The 17,534-nt window shown below is 27.3% G+C and overlaps 1 long non-coding RNA gene across 2 annotated transcripts in view; it reads left to right on the plus strand.

Moving 5' to 3' along the window:
- Positions 1-17,534, plus strand: part of LOC127070219 (uncharacterized) — a 51,904-nt gene that overhangs the window by 14,251 nt on the left and 20,119 nt on the right. The window contains exons 3-4 of one of the 2 annotated variants that reach the window (XR_007784368.1): positions 3,055-5,539; positions 15,367-17,355. This is a non-coding gene — a long non-coding RNA (uncharacterized LOC127070219). Of the gene's footprint in view, positions 1-3,054; positions 5,540-7,601; positions 7,844-15,366; positions 17,356-17,534 lie in introns of those variants that run through there. The other variant, XR_007784367.1, reaches the window with a different exon arrangement.

Raw genomic sequence — 17,534 nt, forward strand, 5'->3', positions numbered from 1 at the left:
TACACAAAGTATATAGTAGTCTTTCTCTTGGGTATTACTTGAGATTTTATTATATTGTATAGACAGTAACGAGCAACCTTTGTGCTGCAAGGAGCCAAAATTACATGTCTGATATTGTTATTGATACAATTCATTATGAACTAAAAATGTTTAAATTGATTAGAAAAGAAATTAAAACTTGATAGAAAAAGAAAAAATTTTACATTATTGAAGGGTATTTGTTATTTTCGGCATCAATTTACACTGAAATGTTTTCTATAATTCCATTGATTTTCTATTAGCAATACTTCTAATGTGTACGCATAAGTGTATGTATATATATTTTTGTAATGGAACGAAATCTATTAGTTGTTTATTTTTAATTAGATATATGATTCTACTTCTGGTTAATAAACTTTACATTATTATATTGGAAGATACAATGGAAGATATCGAATTAAACTCTAATACAATGTTTTATTCGTTTGTCGTTAACGTTAAGACTTTTGATAAAAGATTTCAGTACTTCGGTTAATAGTTAAAATGCCTTTCAACTGGCCGTAGATAACAAAGCTCTTCACTAATGTATCAACGTAAGATGTAATATCAGTGATTAAGAAATTCACTAATTAGAGTCGACTATTGTCATTCTTCGATGCAAAATGTAAGTTGTAATTGCATTGATACGTACATGAATACGTATATGATAATGTTTTTTTATAAACCCTGAGTTACTCATTTCTGATACAGATTGATATATATACAGATATATATATATATATTATATATTATATATTATGTATATATAAATACAGAGAGAGAGAGAGAGAGAGAGAAAGAGGAAGGGTAAACGAATCGAGAATTTTGAATAAAACATAGAACGATATCGAGATTAAATTGAAAGGAAACTTTGTTAGCTTCTTGACAAAAAGGCACTCTATAAGGGAAACATCAGCCATCCAAAGTACAATTATATCAAAGACCTATTCAAAGGAAAGACGATTACATAGGTATCCTATTATGATACCTTATACTTCTTATTATTCATATAAAAGAAAAGAAGAAGAAAAAAAACAGTTAAGAAGATTAAGAAAGAAATTTCATGTTTATTTCCCAATATCTTCAATTATGATTGATTTATAAAGACAATAAGAATAATAATAACAATAATAATAACAACAATAATATGAAAAAGAAGAAGAAGAACAAAGTATCTTGGTATATTCAATTTTGCTTTCTTGTTCTTATGTGGTATATGTAGCTAGTACAATGTAAATTTTAATGTGGGATTTCAATTAAACGTCATTTAATGCGTATTATGATTAATATGCATTATTCATACACATATGAATGTATATATATTTAAATGAATGTCGAATTTATACCTCGTTGACAAATTAAATTTACAATATTGAAATGAGGGTGTCACGATCAGATACACGTATCACGTTCGATCCTCGACGATCTTTCTATATATAAAATATATCGATACCAAACGATATTACATTCGTTAAAATGCATATACGTATTACGTACGTACGCGTACACGTGCATACAGAAAAATTAAGAAAAAAATAGCAAAATAGAGCGAGGAAGAGAGAGAGAGATAGATGAAAGTTCATTGTTTACGAGGAAGGACGTCTGTCCTAACAAACGGAGTTTTCGATGAGGTCTCGTATTTTTCTATTCCTGTTGCTTTCTTTTATGTTTTGATTTTGATTATTTAACTAATTAAATTATTAAAATTTTAATATATATATATATATATATACATATATATATATAATATTATCACACTGAAAGAAAAAGAGAATGTTTATACCATTTACTAGCTGACGTATACAAAGCAAATCTTATTACAATGTTTATATGTTTCTATATAAGCTGAAATATCTAAATACAACTTATGTTATTTACTTTCTGTCGAATATCGTATGAGATCAGTCTTTCGGCAACCACCGAGTTGGAAACTTGAAAGATCCCGTTTAAACATACGTTTGTAAATAGATAGATATGTATATATGTACATATGTACATAACTAGACACAATATACACACCCACACACTCATACACAAAGTATATAGTAGTCTTTCTCTTGGGTATTGCTTGAGATTTTATTATATTGTATAGACAGTAACGAGCAACCTTTGTTCTGCAATGAGCCAAAATTAAATATCTGATATTGTTATTTATAGAATTCATTATGAACTAAAAATGCTTATATTGATTAAAAAAGGAATTAATGCTTGATAGAAAAAGAAAAAATTACACATTATTGAAGGGTATTTGTTATTTTCGGCATCAATTTACACTGAAATGTTTTCTATAATTCCATTGATTTTCTATTAGCAATACTTCTAATGTGTACGCATAAGTGTATGTATATATATTTTTGTAATGGAACGAAATCTATTAGTTGTTTATTTTTAATTAGATATATGATTCTACTTCTGGTTAATAAACTTTACATTATTATATTGGAAGATACAATGGAAGATATCGAATTAAACTCTAATACAATGTTTTATTCGTTTGTCGTTAACGTTAAGACTTTTGATAAAAGATTTCAGTACTTCGGTTAATAGTTAAAATGCCTTTCAACTGGCCGTAGATAACAAAGCTCTTCACTAATGTATCAACGTAAGATGTAATATCAGTGATTAAGAAATTCACTAATTAGAGTCGACTATTGTCATTTTTCGATGCAAAATGTAAGTTGTAATTGCATTGATACGTACATGAATACGTATATGATAATGTTTTTTTATAAACCCTGAGTTACTCATTTCTGATACAGATTCAGATATATACAGATATATATATGTATTATATATTATATATAATATGTATATATATATACAGAGAGAGAGAGAGAGAGAGAGAGGGAGAGAGAGAGAGAGAAAGAAAGAAAGGGTAAACGAATCGAGAATTTGAATGAAACAAAGAACGATATCGAGATTAAATTGAAAAGAAACTTTGTTACCTCTTGACAAAAAGGCATTCGATAAGGAAGCATTAGCCGTCCAAAGTACAATTATATCAAAGACCTATTGAAATGAAAGACGATTACATAGGTATCCTATTATGATACCTTATACTTCTTATTATTCATATAAAAGAAAAGAAGAAGAAAAAAAACAGTTAAGAAGATTAAGAAAGAAATTTCATGTTTATTTCCCAATATCTTCAATTATGATTGATTTATAAAGACAATAAGAATAATAATAACAATAATAATAACAACAATAATATGAAAAAGAAGAAGAAGAACAAAGTATCTTGGTATATTCAATTTTGCTTTCTTGTTCTTATGTGGTATATGTAGCTAGTACAATGTAAATTTTAATGTGGGATTTCTATTAAACGTCATTTAATGCGTATTATGATTAATATGCATTATTCATACACATATGAATGTATATATATTTAAATGAATGTCGAATTTATACCTCGTTGACAAATTAAATTTACAATATTGAAATAAGGGTGTCACGATCAGGTACACGTATCACGTTCGATCCTCGACGATCTTTCTATATATAAAATATATCGATACCAAACGATATTACATTCGTTAAAATGCATATACGTATTACGTACGTACGCGTACACGTGCATACAGAAAAATTAAGAAAAAAATAGCAAAATAGAGCGAGGAAGAGACAGAGAGAGAGAGATAGATGAAAGTTCATTGTTTTCGAGGAAGGACGTCTGTCCTAACGAACGAAGTTTACGATGAGGTCTCGTATTTTTCTATTCCTGTTGCTTTCTTTTCTTTTTTTGATTTTGATTAATTAACTAATTAAATTATAAAAATTTAAATATATATATATATATATAATATTATTACCCTGAAAGAAAAAGAGAATGTTTATAGCATTTACTAGCGGACGTATACAAAGCAAATCTTATTACAATGTTTATATGTTTCTATATAAGCTGAAGTATCTAAATACACCTTATCTTATTTAATTTTGGTCGAATATCGTATGAGATCAGTCTTTCGGCAACCACTGAGTTGGAAACTTGAAAGATCCCGTATGAACATACGTTTGTAAATAGATAGATATGTATATATGTACATATGTACATAACTAGACACAATATACACACCTTCACACTCATACACAAAGTATATAGTAGTCTTTCTCTTGGGTATTGCTTGAGATTTTATTATATTGTATAGACAGTAACGAGCAACCTTTGTTCTGCAATGAGCCAAAATTAAATATCTGATATTGTTATTGATAGAATTCATTATGAACTAAAAATGCTTATATTGATTAAAAAAGGAATTAATGCTTGATAGAAAAAGAAAAAATTACACATTATTGAAGGGTATTTGTTATTTTCGGCATCAATTTACAATGAAATGTTTTCTATAATTCCATTGATTTTTTATTAGCAATACTTTTAATGTGTACGCATAAATGTATGTATATATATTTTTGTAATGGAACGAAATTTATTAGTCGTTTATTTTTAATTAGATATATGATTCTACTTCTCGTTAATAAACTTTACATTATTATATTGGAAGATACATTGGAAGATATTGAAATAAACTCTAATACAATCTTTTATTCGTTTGTCGTTAAAGTTACGACTTTTGATAAATGATTTCGATACTTCGGTTAATTGTTAAAATGCGTTTCAACTGGCCGTAGATAACAAAGCTCTTCACAAATGTATCAACGTAAGATGTAATACCAGTGATTAAGAAATTCACTAATTAGAGTCGACTATTGTCGTTTTTCGATGCAAAATGTAAGTTGTAATTGCATTGATACGTACATGAATACGTATATGATAATGTTTTTTTATAAACCCTGAGTTACTCATTTCTGATACAGATTCAGATATATACAGATATATATATGTATTATATATTATATATAATATGTATATATATATACAGAGAGAGAGAGAGAGAGAGAGAGAGAGGGAGAGAGAGAGAGAGAGAGAAAGAAAGGGTAAACGAATCGAGAATTTGAATGAAACAAAGAACGATATCGAGATTAAATTGAAAAGAAACTTTGTTAGCTCTTGACAAAAAGGCATTCGATAAGGAAGCATTCGCCGTCCAAAGTACAATTATATCAAAGACCTATTCAAATGAAAGACGATTACATAGGTATCCTATTATGATACCTTATACTTCTTATTATTCATATAAAAGAAAAGAAGAAGAAAAAAAACAGTTAAGAAGATTAAGAAAGAAATTTCATGTTTATTTCCCAATATCTTCAATTATGATTGATTTATAAAGACAATAAGAATAATAATAACAATAATAATAACAACAATAATATGAAAAAGAAGAAGAAGAACAAAGTATCTTGGTATATTCAATTTTGCTTTCTTGTTCTTATGTGGTATATGTAGCTAGTACAATGTAAATTTTAATGTGGGATTTCAATTAAACGTCATTTAATGCGTATTATGATTAATATGCATTATTCATACACATATGAATGTATATATATTTAAATGAATATCGAATTTATACCTCGTTGACAAATTAAATTTACAATATTGAAATAAGGGTGTCACGATCAGGTACACGCATCACGTTCGATCGTCGACGATCTTTCAATATATAAAATATATCGATACCAAACGATATTACATTTGTTAAAAGGCATATACGTATTACGTACATACGCGTACACGTGCATACAGAAAAATTGAGAAAAAATAGCAAAATAGAGCGAGGAAGAGAGAGAGAGAGAGAGATGAAAGTTCATTGTTTACGAGGAAGGACGTCTGTCCTAACGAACGAAGTTTACGATGAGGTCTCGTATTTTTCTATTCCTGTTGCTTTCTTTTCTTTTTTTGATTTTGATTAATTAACTAATTAAATTATAAAAATTTAAATATATATATATATATATATATATATATATATATATATATATATATATAATATTATTACCCTGAAAGAAAAAGAGAATGTTTATAGCATTTACTAGCGGACGTATACAAAGCAAATCTTATTACAATGTTTATATGTTTCTATATAAGCTGAAGTATCTAAATACACCTTATCTTATTTAAATTTGGTCGAATATCGTATGAGATCAGTCTTTCGGCAACCACTGAGTTGGAAACTTGAAAGATCCCGTATGAACATACGTTTGTAAATAGATAGATATGTATATATGTACATATGTACATAACTAGACACAATATACACACCCACACACACATACACAAAGTATATAGTAGTCTTTCTCTTGGGTATTACTTGAGATTTTATTATATTGTATAGACAGTAACGAGCAACCTTTGTGCTGCAAGGAGCCAAAATTACATGTCTGATATTGTTATTGATACAATTCATTATGAACTAAAAATGTTTAAATTGATTAGAAAAGAAATTAAAACTTGATAGAAAAAGAAAAAATTTTACATTATTGAAGGGTATTTGTTATTTTCGGCATCAATTTACACTGAAATGTTTTCTATAATTCCATTGATTTTCTATTAGCAATACTTCTAATGTGTACGCATAAGTGTATGTATATATATTTTTGTAATGGAACGAAATCTATTAGTTGTTTATTTTTAATTAGATATATGATTCTACTTCTGGTTAATAAACTTTACATTATTATATTGGAAGATACAATGGAAGATATCGAATTAAACTCTAATACAATGTTTTATTCGTTTGTCGTTAACGTTAAGACTTTTGATAAAAGATTTCAGTACTTCGGTTAATAGTTAAAATGCCTTTCAACTGGCCGTAGATAACAAAGCTCTTCACTAATGTATCAACGTAAGATGTAATATCAGTGATTAAGAAATTCACTAATTAGAGTCGACTATTGTCATTCTTCGATGCAAAATGTAAGTTGTAATTGCATTGATACGTACATGAATACGTATATGATAATGTTTTTTTATAAACCCTGAGTTACTCATTTCTGATACAGATTGATATATATACAGATATATATATATATATTATATATTATATATTATGTATATATAAATACAGAGAGAGAGAGAGAGAGAGAAAGAGGAAGGGTAAACGAATCGAGAATTTTGAATAAAACATAGAACGATATCGAGATTAAATTGAAAGGAAACTTTGTTAGCTTCTTGACAAAAAGGCACTCTATAAGGGAAACATCAGCCATCCAAAGTACAATTATATCAAAGACCTATTCAAAGGAAAGACGATTACATAGGTATCCTATTATGATACCTTATACTTCTTATTATTCATATAAAAGAAAAGAAGAAGAAAAAAAACAGTTAAGAAGATTAAGAAAGAAATTTCATGTTTATTTCCCAATATCTTCAATTATGATTGATTTATAAAGACAATAAGAATAATAATAACAATAATAATAACAACAATAATATGAAAAAGAAGAAGAAGAACAAAGTATCTTGGTATATTCAATTTTGCTTTCTTGTTCTTATGTGGTATATGTAGCTAGTACAATGTAAATTTTAATGTGGGATTTCAATTAAACGTCATTTAATGCGTATTATGATTAATATGCATTATTCATACACATATGAATGTATATATATTTAAATGAATGTCGAATTTATACCTCGTTGACAAATTAAATTTACAATATTGAAATGAGGGTGTCACGATCAGGTACACGTATCACGTTCGATCCTCGACGATCTTTCTATATATAAAATATATCGATACCAAACGATATTACATTCGTTAAAATGCATATACGTATTACGTACGTACGCGTACACGTGCATACAGAAAAATTAAGAAAAAAATAGCAAAATAGAGCGAGGAAGAGAGAGAGAGATAGATGAAAGTTCATTTTTTACGAGGAAGGACGTCTGTCCTAACAAACGGAGTTTTCGATGAGGTCTCGTATTTTTCTATTCCTGTTGCTTTCTTTTATGTTTTGATTTTGATTATTTAACTAATTAAATTATTAAAATTTTAATATATATATATATATATATATATATATATATATATATATACATATATATATATATATAATATTATCACACTGAAAGAAAAAGAGAATGTTTATACCATTTACTAGCTGACGTATACAAAGCAAATCTTATTACAATGTTTATATGTTTCTATATAAGCTGAAATATCTAAATACAACTTATGTTATTTACTTTCTGTCGAATATCGTATGAGATCAGTCTTTCGGCAACCACCGAGTTGGAAACTTGAAAGATCCCGTTTAAACATACGTTTGTAAATAGATAGATATGTATATATGTACATATGTACATAACTAGACACAATATACACACCCACACACTCATACACAAAGTATATAGTAGTCTTTCTCTTGGGTATTGCTTGAGATTTTATTATATTGTATAGACAGTAACGAGCAACCTTTGTTCTGCAATGAGCCAAAATTAAATATCTGATATTGTTATTTATAGAATTCATTATGAACTAAAAATGCTTATATTGATTAAAAAAGGAATTAATGCTTGATAGAAAAAGAAAAAATTACACATTATTGAAGGGTATTTGTTATTTTCGGCATCAATTTACACTGAAATGTTTTCTATAATTCCATTGATTTTCTATTAGCAATACTTCTAATGTGTACGCATAAGTGTATGTATATATATTTTTGTAATGGAACGAAATCTATTAGTTGTTTATTTTTAATTAGATATATGATTCTACTTCTGGTTAATAAACTTTACATTATTATATTGGAAGATACAATGGAAGATATCGAATTAAACTCTAATACAATGTTTTATTCGTTTGTCGTTAACGTTAAGACTTTTGATAAAAGATTTCAGTACTTCGGTTAATAGTTAAAATGCCTTTCAACTGGCCGTAGATAACAAAGCTCTTCACTAATGTATCAACGTAAGATGTAATATCAGTGATTAAGAAATTCACTAATTAGAGTCGACTATTGTCATTTTTCGATGCAAAATGTAAGTTGTAATTGCATTGATACGTACATGAATACGTATATGATAATGTTTTTTTATAAACCCTGAGTTACTCATTTCTGATACAGATTCAGATATATACAGATATATATATGTATTATATATTATATATAATATGTATATATATATACAGAGAGAGAGAGAGAGAGAGAGAGGGAGAGAGAGAGAGAGAGAGAAAGAAAGGGTAAACGAATCGAGAATTTGAATGAAACAAAGAACGATATCGAGATTAAATTGAAAAGAAACTTTGTTACCTCTTGACAAAAAGGCATTCGATAAGGAAGCATTAGCCGTCCAAAGTACAATTATATCAAAGACCTATTCAAATGAAAGACGATTACATAGGTATCCTATTATGATACCTTATACTTCTTATTATTCATATAAAAGAAAAGAAGAAGAAAAAAAACAGTTAAGAAGATTAAGAAAGAAATTTCATGTTTATTTCCCAATATCTACAATTATGATTGATTTATAAAGACAATAAGAATAATAATAACAATAATAATAACAACAATAATATGAAAAAGAAGAAGAAGAACAAAGTATCTTGGTATATTCAATTTTGCTTTCTTGTTCTTATGTGGTATATGTAGCTAGTACAATGTAAATTTTAATGTGGGATTTCAATTAAACGTCATTTAATGCGTATTATGATTAATATGCATTATTCATACACATATGAATGTATATATATTTAAATGAATGTCGAATTTATACCTCGTTGACAAATTAAATTTACAATATTGAAATAAGGGTGTCACGATCAGGTACACGTATCACGTTCGATCCTCGACGATCTTTCTATATATAAAATATATCGATACCAAACGATATTACATTCGTTAAAATGCATATACGTATTACGTACGTACGCGTACACGTGCATACAGAAAAATTAAGAAAAAAATAGCAAAATAGAGCGAGGAAGAGACAGAGAGAGAGAGATAGATGAAAGTTCATTGTTTTCGAGGAAGGACGTCTGTCCTAACGAACGAAGTTTACGATGAGGTCTCGTATTTTTCTATTCCTGTTGCTTTCTTTTCTTTTTTTGATTTTGATTAATTAACTAATTAAATTATAAAAATTTAAATATATATATATATATATATATATAATATTATTACCCTGAAAGAAAAAGAGAATGTTTATAGCATTTACTAGCGGACGTATACAAAGCAAATCTTATTACAATGTTTATATGTTTCTATATAAGCTGAAGTATCTAAATACACCTTATCTTATTTAATTTTGGTCGAATATCGTATGAGATCAGTCTTTCGGCAACCACTGAGTTGGAAACTTGAAAGATCCCGTATGAACATACGTTTGTAAATAGATAGATATGTATATATGTACATATGTACATAACTAGACACAATATACACACCCTCACACTCATACACAAAGTATATAGTAGTCTTTCTCTTGGGTATTGCTTGAGATTTTATTATATTGTATAGACAGTAACGAGCAACCTTTGTTCTGCAATGAGCCAAAATTAAATATCTGATATTGTTATTGATAGAATTCATTATGAACTAAAAATGCTTATATTGATTAAAAAAGGAATTAATGCTTGATAGAAAAAGAAAAAATTACACATTATTGAAGGGTATTTGTTATTTTCGGCATCAATTTACAATGAAATGTTTTCTATAATTCCATTGATTTTTTATTAGCAATACTTTTAATGTGTACGCATAAATGTATGTATATATATTTTTGTAATGGAACGAAATCTATTAGTTGTTTATTTTTAATTAGATATATGATTCTACTTCTCGTTAATAAACTTTACATTATTATATTGGAAGATACATTGGAAGATATTGAAATAAACTCTAATACAATCTTTTATTCGTTTGTCGTTAAAGTTACGAGTTTTGATAAATGATTTCGATACTTCGGTTAATAGTTAAAATGCGTTTCAACTGGCCGTAGATAACAAAGCTCTTCACAAATGTATCAACGTAAGATGTAATACCAGTGATTAAGAAATTCACTAATTAGAGTCGACTATTGTCGTTTTTCGATGCAAAATGTAAGTTGTAATTGCATTGATACGTACATGAATACGTATATGATAATGTTTTTTTATAAACCCTGAGTTACTCATTTCTGATACAGATTCAGATATATACAGATATATATATGTATTATATATTATATATAATATGTATATATATATACAGAGAGAGAGAGAGAGAGAGAGGGAGAGAGAGAGAGAGAGGGAGAGAGAGAGAGAGAGAGAAAGAAAGGGTAAACGAATCGAGAATTTGAATGAAACAAAGAACGATATCGAGATTAAATTGAAAAGAAACTTTGTTAGCTCTTGACAAAAAGGCATTCGATAAGGAAGCATTAGCCGTCCAAAGTACAATTATATCAAAGACCTATTCAAATGAAAGACGATTACATAGGTATCCTATTATGATACCTTATACTTCTTATTATTCATATAAAAGAAAAGAAGAAGAAAAAAAATAGTTAAGAAGATTAAGAAAGAAATTTCATGTTTATTTCCCAATATCTTCAATTATGATTGATTTATAAAGACAATAAGAATAATAATAACAATAATAATAACAACAATAATATGAAGAAGAAGAAGAAGAACAAAGTATCTTGGTATATTCAATTTTGCTTTCTTGTTCTTATGTGGTATATGTAGCTAGTACAATGTAAATTTTAATGTGGGATTTTATTTAAACGTGTCATTTAATGCGTATTATGATTAATATGCATTATTCATACACATATCAATGTATGTGTATTTAAATGAATATAGAATTTATACCTCGTTGACAAATTAAATTTACAATATTGAAATAAGGGTGTCACGATCAGGTACACGCATCACGTTCGATCGTCGACGATCTTTCAATATATAAAATATATCGATACCAAACGATATTACATTTGTTAAAAGGCATATACGTATTACGTACATACGCGTACACGTGCATACAGAAAAATTGAGAAAAAAATAGCAAAATAGAGCGAGGAAGAGAGAGAGAGAGTGATGAAAGTTCATTGTTTACGAGGAAGGACGTCTGTCCTAACAAACGGAGTTTTCGATGAGGTCTCGTATTTTTCTATTCCTGTTGCTTTCTTTTATTTTTTGATTTTGATTATTTAACTAATTAAATTATAAAAATTTTAATATATATATATATATATATATATATATATATATAATATTATTACCCTGAAAGAAAAAGAGAATGTTTATAGCATTTACTAGCGAGCGTATACAAAGCAAATCTTATTACAATGTTTATATGTTTCTTTATAATCTGATGTATCTAAATACACCTTATCTTATTTACTTTTGGTCGAATATCGTATGATATCAGTCTTTCCCCAACCACCGAGGTGGAATGTTGGAAGATCCCATATAAACATACGTTTGTAAATAGATACATATGTATATATGTACATATGTACGTAACTAGATACATAATATACACACCACACACACATACACAAAGTATATAGTAGTCTTTCTCTTGGGTATTACTTCAGATTTTATTATATTGTATAGACAGTAACGAGCAACCTTTGTTCTGCAATGAGCCAAAATTAAGTATCTGATATTGTTATTGATAGAATTCATTATGAACTAAAAATGCTTATATTGATTAAAAAAGGAATTAATGCTTGATAGAAAAAGAAAAAATTACACATTATTGAAGGGTATTTGTTATTTTCGGCATCAATTTACAATGAAATGTTTTCTATAATTCCATTGATTTTTTATTAGCAATACTTTTAATGTGTACGCATAAATGTATGTATATATATTTTTGTAATGGAACGAAATTTATTAGTCGTTTATTTTTAATTAGATATATGATTCTACTTCTCGTTAATAAACTTTACATTATTATATTGGAAGATACATTGGAAGATATTGAAATAAACTCTAATACAATCTTTTATTCGTTTGTCGTTAAAGTTACGACTTTTGATAAATGATTTCGATACTTCGGTTAATTGTTAAAATGCGTTTCAACTGGCCGTAGATAACAAAGCTCTTCACAAATGTATCAACGTAAGATGTAATACCAGTGATTAAGAAATTCACTAATTAGAGTCGACTATTGTCATTTTTCGATGCAAAATGTAAGTTGTAATTGCATTGATACGTACATGAATACGTATATGATAATTTTTTTTTATAAACCCTGAGTTACTCATTTCTGATACAGATTCAGATATATACAGATGTATATATATATTATATATTATATATTATATATATATATAAATATATATACAGAGAGAGAAAGAGAGAGAGAGAGAAAGAAAAAGGGTAAAGGAATCGAGAATTTGAATAAAACAAAGAACGATATCGAGATTAAATTGAAAAGAAACTTTGTTAGCTCTTGACAAAAGGGAATTCGATAAGGAAGCATTAGCCGTCCAAAGTACAATTATATCAAAAACCCATTCATACTAAAGAAGATTACATATGTATCTGATTATGATACCTTATATTTCTTATTATTTATATAAAAGAAAAGAAAAAGAAAAAAAAACAGTTAAGAAAAGTAAGAAAGAAATCTCATCTTTATTTCCCAATATCTTCAATTATGATTGATTTCTAAATACAATAAGGATAATAATAACAATAATAACAACAACAATAATATGAAGAAGAAGAAGAAGAAGAATAAAGTATCTTGGTATATTCAATTTTGCTTTCTTGTTCTTATGTAGTATATGTATCTAGTACAATGTAAATTGTAATGTGGGATTTCATTTAAACGTGTCATTTAATGCGTAGTATGATTAATATGTATTATTCATACACATATGAATGTATGTATATTTAAAGGAATATAGAATTCATACCTCGTTGACAAATTAAATTTACAATATTGAAATAAGGGTGTCACGATCAGGTACACGCATCACGTTCGATCGTCGACGATCTTTCTATATATAAAATATATCGATACCAAACGATATTACATTTGTTAAAATGCATATACGTATTACGTACATACGCGTACACGTGCATACAGAAAAATTAAGAAAAAAATAGCAAAACAGTGCGAGGAAGAGACAAAGAGAGAGAGAGAGATGAAAGTACATTGTTTTCAAGGAAGGGCGTCTGTCCTAACGAACGGAGTTTTCGATGAGGTCTCGTATTTTTCTATTCCTGTTGCTTTCTTTTATTTTTTGATTTTGATTAATTGACTAATTAAATTATAAAAATTTTAATATATATATATATATATAATATTATTACACTGAAAGAAAAAGAGAATGTTTATACCATTTAGTAGCTGACGTATACAAAGCAAATCTTATTACAATGTTTATTTGTTTCTATATAAGCTGAAATATCTAAATACACTTTACGTTATTTACTTTCTGTCGAATATCGTATGAGATCAGTCTTTCGGCAACCACCGAGCTGGAAAATTGGAAATAAATTCTAATACAATCTTTTATTCGTTTGTCGTTAACGTTACGACTTTTGATAAAAGATTTCAATACTTCGGTTAATAGTTAAAATGCCTTTCAACTGGCCGTAGATAACAAAGCTCTTCACAAATGTATCAACGTAAGATGTAATACCACTGATTAAGAAATTCACTAATTATAGTCGACAATTGTCATTTTTCAATGCAAGATGTAAGTCGTATTTGCATTGATACGGGGATAAATACGTATATGATAATGTTTTTTTATAAACCCTGAGTTACTCATTTCTGATACAGATTCAGATATATACATATAAAATAATATATATATATATATATATATATATATATATATATATATATATGTATATACAGAGAGTGAGAGTGTGAGAGAGAGAGAAAGAAAAAGGATAAAGGAATCGAGAATTTGAATAGAACAAAGAACGATATCGAGATTAAATTGAAAAGAAACTTTGTTAGATCTTGACAAAGAGGCACTCGATTAGGAAAGATCAGCCATCCAAAGTACAATTATATCAAAGACCCATTCAAATGAAAGACGATTACATATGTATCCGATTATGATACCTTATTTTTCTTATTATTCATATAAAAGAAAAAAAGGAGAAAAAAAACAGTTAAGAAGATTAAGAAAGAAATCTCATCTTTATTTCCCAATATCTTCAATTATGATTGATTTCTAAAGATAAATAAGAATAATAATAACAATAATAAGAACAACAATAACAACAATAATATGAAAAAGAAGAAGAAGAATAAAGTATCTTGGTATATTCAATTTTGCTTTCTTGTTCTTATGTGGTATATGTATCTAGTACAATGTAAATTTTAATGTGGGATTTCAATTAAACGGGTCATTTAATTCGTATTATGATTAATATGCATTATTCATACACATATCAATGTATGTGTATTTAAATGAATATAGAGTTTATACCTCTTTGACAAATTAAATTTACAATATTGAAATAAGGGTGTCACGATCAGGTACACGCATCACGTTCGATCGTCGACGATCTTTCTATATATAAAATATATCGATACCAAACGATATTACATTTGTTAAAAGGCATATACGTATTACGTACATACGCGTACACGTGCATACAGAAAAATTAAGAAAAAAATAGCAAAATAGAGCGAGGAAGAGAGAGAAAGAGAGAGATGAAAGTTCATTGTTTACGAGGAAGGACATCTGTCCTAACAAACGGAGTTTTCGATGAGGTCTCGTATTTTTCTATTCCTGTTGCTTTCTTTTATTTTTTGATTTTGATTAATTAACTAATTAAATTATAAAAATTTTAATATATATATATATATATATATATATATATAATATTATTACCCTGTAAGAAAAAGATAATGTTTATACCATTTACTAGCTGACGTATACAAAGCAAATCTTATTACAATGTTTATATGTTTCTATATAAGCTGAAATATCTAAATACAACTTATGTTATTTACTTTCTCTCGAATATCGTATGTGATCAGTCTTTCGGCAACCACCGAAGGTGGAATGTTGGAAGATCCCATATAAACATACGTTTGTAAGTAGATACATATGTACATAACTAGATACAGAATATACACACCCACGCACACATACACAAAGTATATAGTAGGCTTTCCTTGGGTATTGCTTGAGATTTATTATATTGTACAGACAGTAAAGAGCAACCTTTCTTCTGCAATGAGCCAAAATTAAATATCTGATATTGTTATTGATACATTATGAACTAAAAATGTTTAAGTTGATTAAAAAGAAATTGTATCGGTATTGGTAGAAAAAGAAAAAATTACACATTATTGAAGGGTATTTGTTATATTCGGCATCAATTTACAATGAAATGTTTTCTATAATACCATTGATTTTTTATTAGCAATACTTTTAATGTGTACGCATAAATGTATGTATATATATTTTTGTAATGGACCGAAATCTATTAGTTGTTTATTTTTAATTAGATATATGATTCTACTTCTCGATAATAAACTTTTCATTATTATATTGGAAGACACAATGGAAGATATCGAATTAAACTCTAATACAATCTTTTATTCGTTTGTCGTTAACGTTAAGAATTTTGATAAAAGATTTCAATTCTTCGGTTAATAGTTAAAATGCCTTTCAAATGGCCGTAGATAACAACGCTCTTCACAAATGTATCAACGTAAGATGTAATACCACTGATTAAGAAATTCACTAATTATAGTCGACTATTGTCATTTTTCGATGCAAGGTGTAAGTCGTATTTGCATTGATACGCAGATGAATACGTATATGATAATGTTTTTTTATAAACCCTGAGTTACGCATTTCTGATACAGATTGAGATATATACAGATATATATATATATATATATATATATATATATATATATATATATTATATATTATATATTATGTATATATAAATACAGAGAGAGAGAGAGAGAGAGAGAAAGAGGAAGGGTAAACAAATCGAGAATTTTGAATAAAACATAGAACGATATCGAGATTAAATTGAAAGGAAACTTTGTTAGCTTCTTGACAAAAAGGCACTCTATAAGGGAAACATCATCCATCCAAAGTACAATTATATCAAAAACCCATTCAAATTAAAGACGATTACATATGTATCCGATTATGATACCATATATTTCTTATTATTCCTATAAAAGAAAAGAAAAAGAAAAAAAAACAGTTAAGAAAAATAAGAAAGAAATCTCATCTTTATTTCCCAATATCTTCAATTATGATTGCTTTATAAAGACAATAAGAATAATAATAACAATAATAATAACAACAAAAATATGAAGAAGAAGAAGAAGAAGAAGAAGAAGAATAAAGTATCTTGGTATATTCAATTTTGCTTTCTTGTTCTTATGTAGTATATGTATCTAGTACAATGTAAATTTTAATGTGGGATTTCATTTAAACGTGTCATTTAATGCGTATTATGATTAATATGCATTATTCATACACATATCAATGTATGTTTATTTAAATGAATATAGAGTTTATACCTCGTTGACAAATTAAATTTACAATATTGAAATAAGGGTGTCACGATCAGGTACACGCATCACGTTCGATCGACGACGATCTTTCTATATATAAAATATATCGATACCAAACGATATTACATTTGTTATAAGGCATATACGTATTA

Source organism: Vespula vulgaris, chromosome 17 (genome assembly GCF_905475345.1).
Source record: "Vespula vulgaris chromosome 17, iyVesVulg1.1, whole genome shotgun sequence".
Taxonomy (NCBI): Eukaryota; Metazoa; Arthropoda; class Insecta; order Hymenoptera; family Vespidae; genus Vespula; species Vespula vulgaris.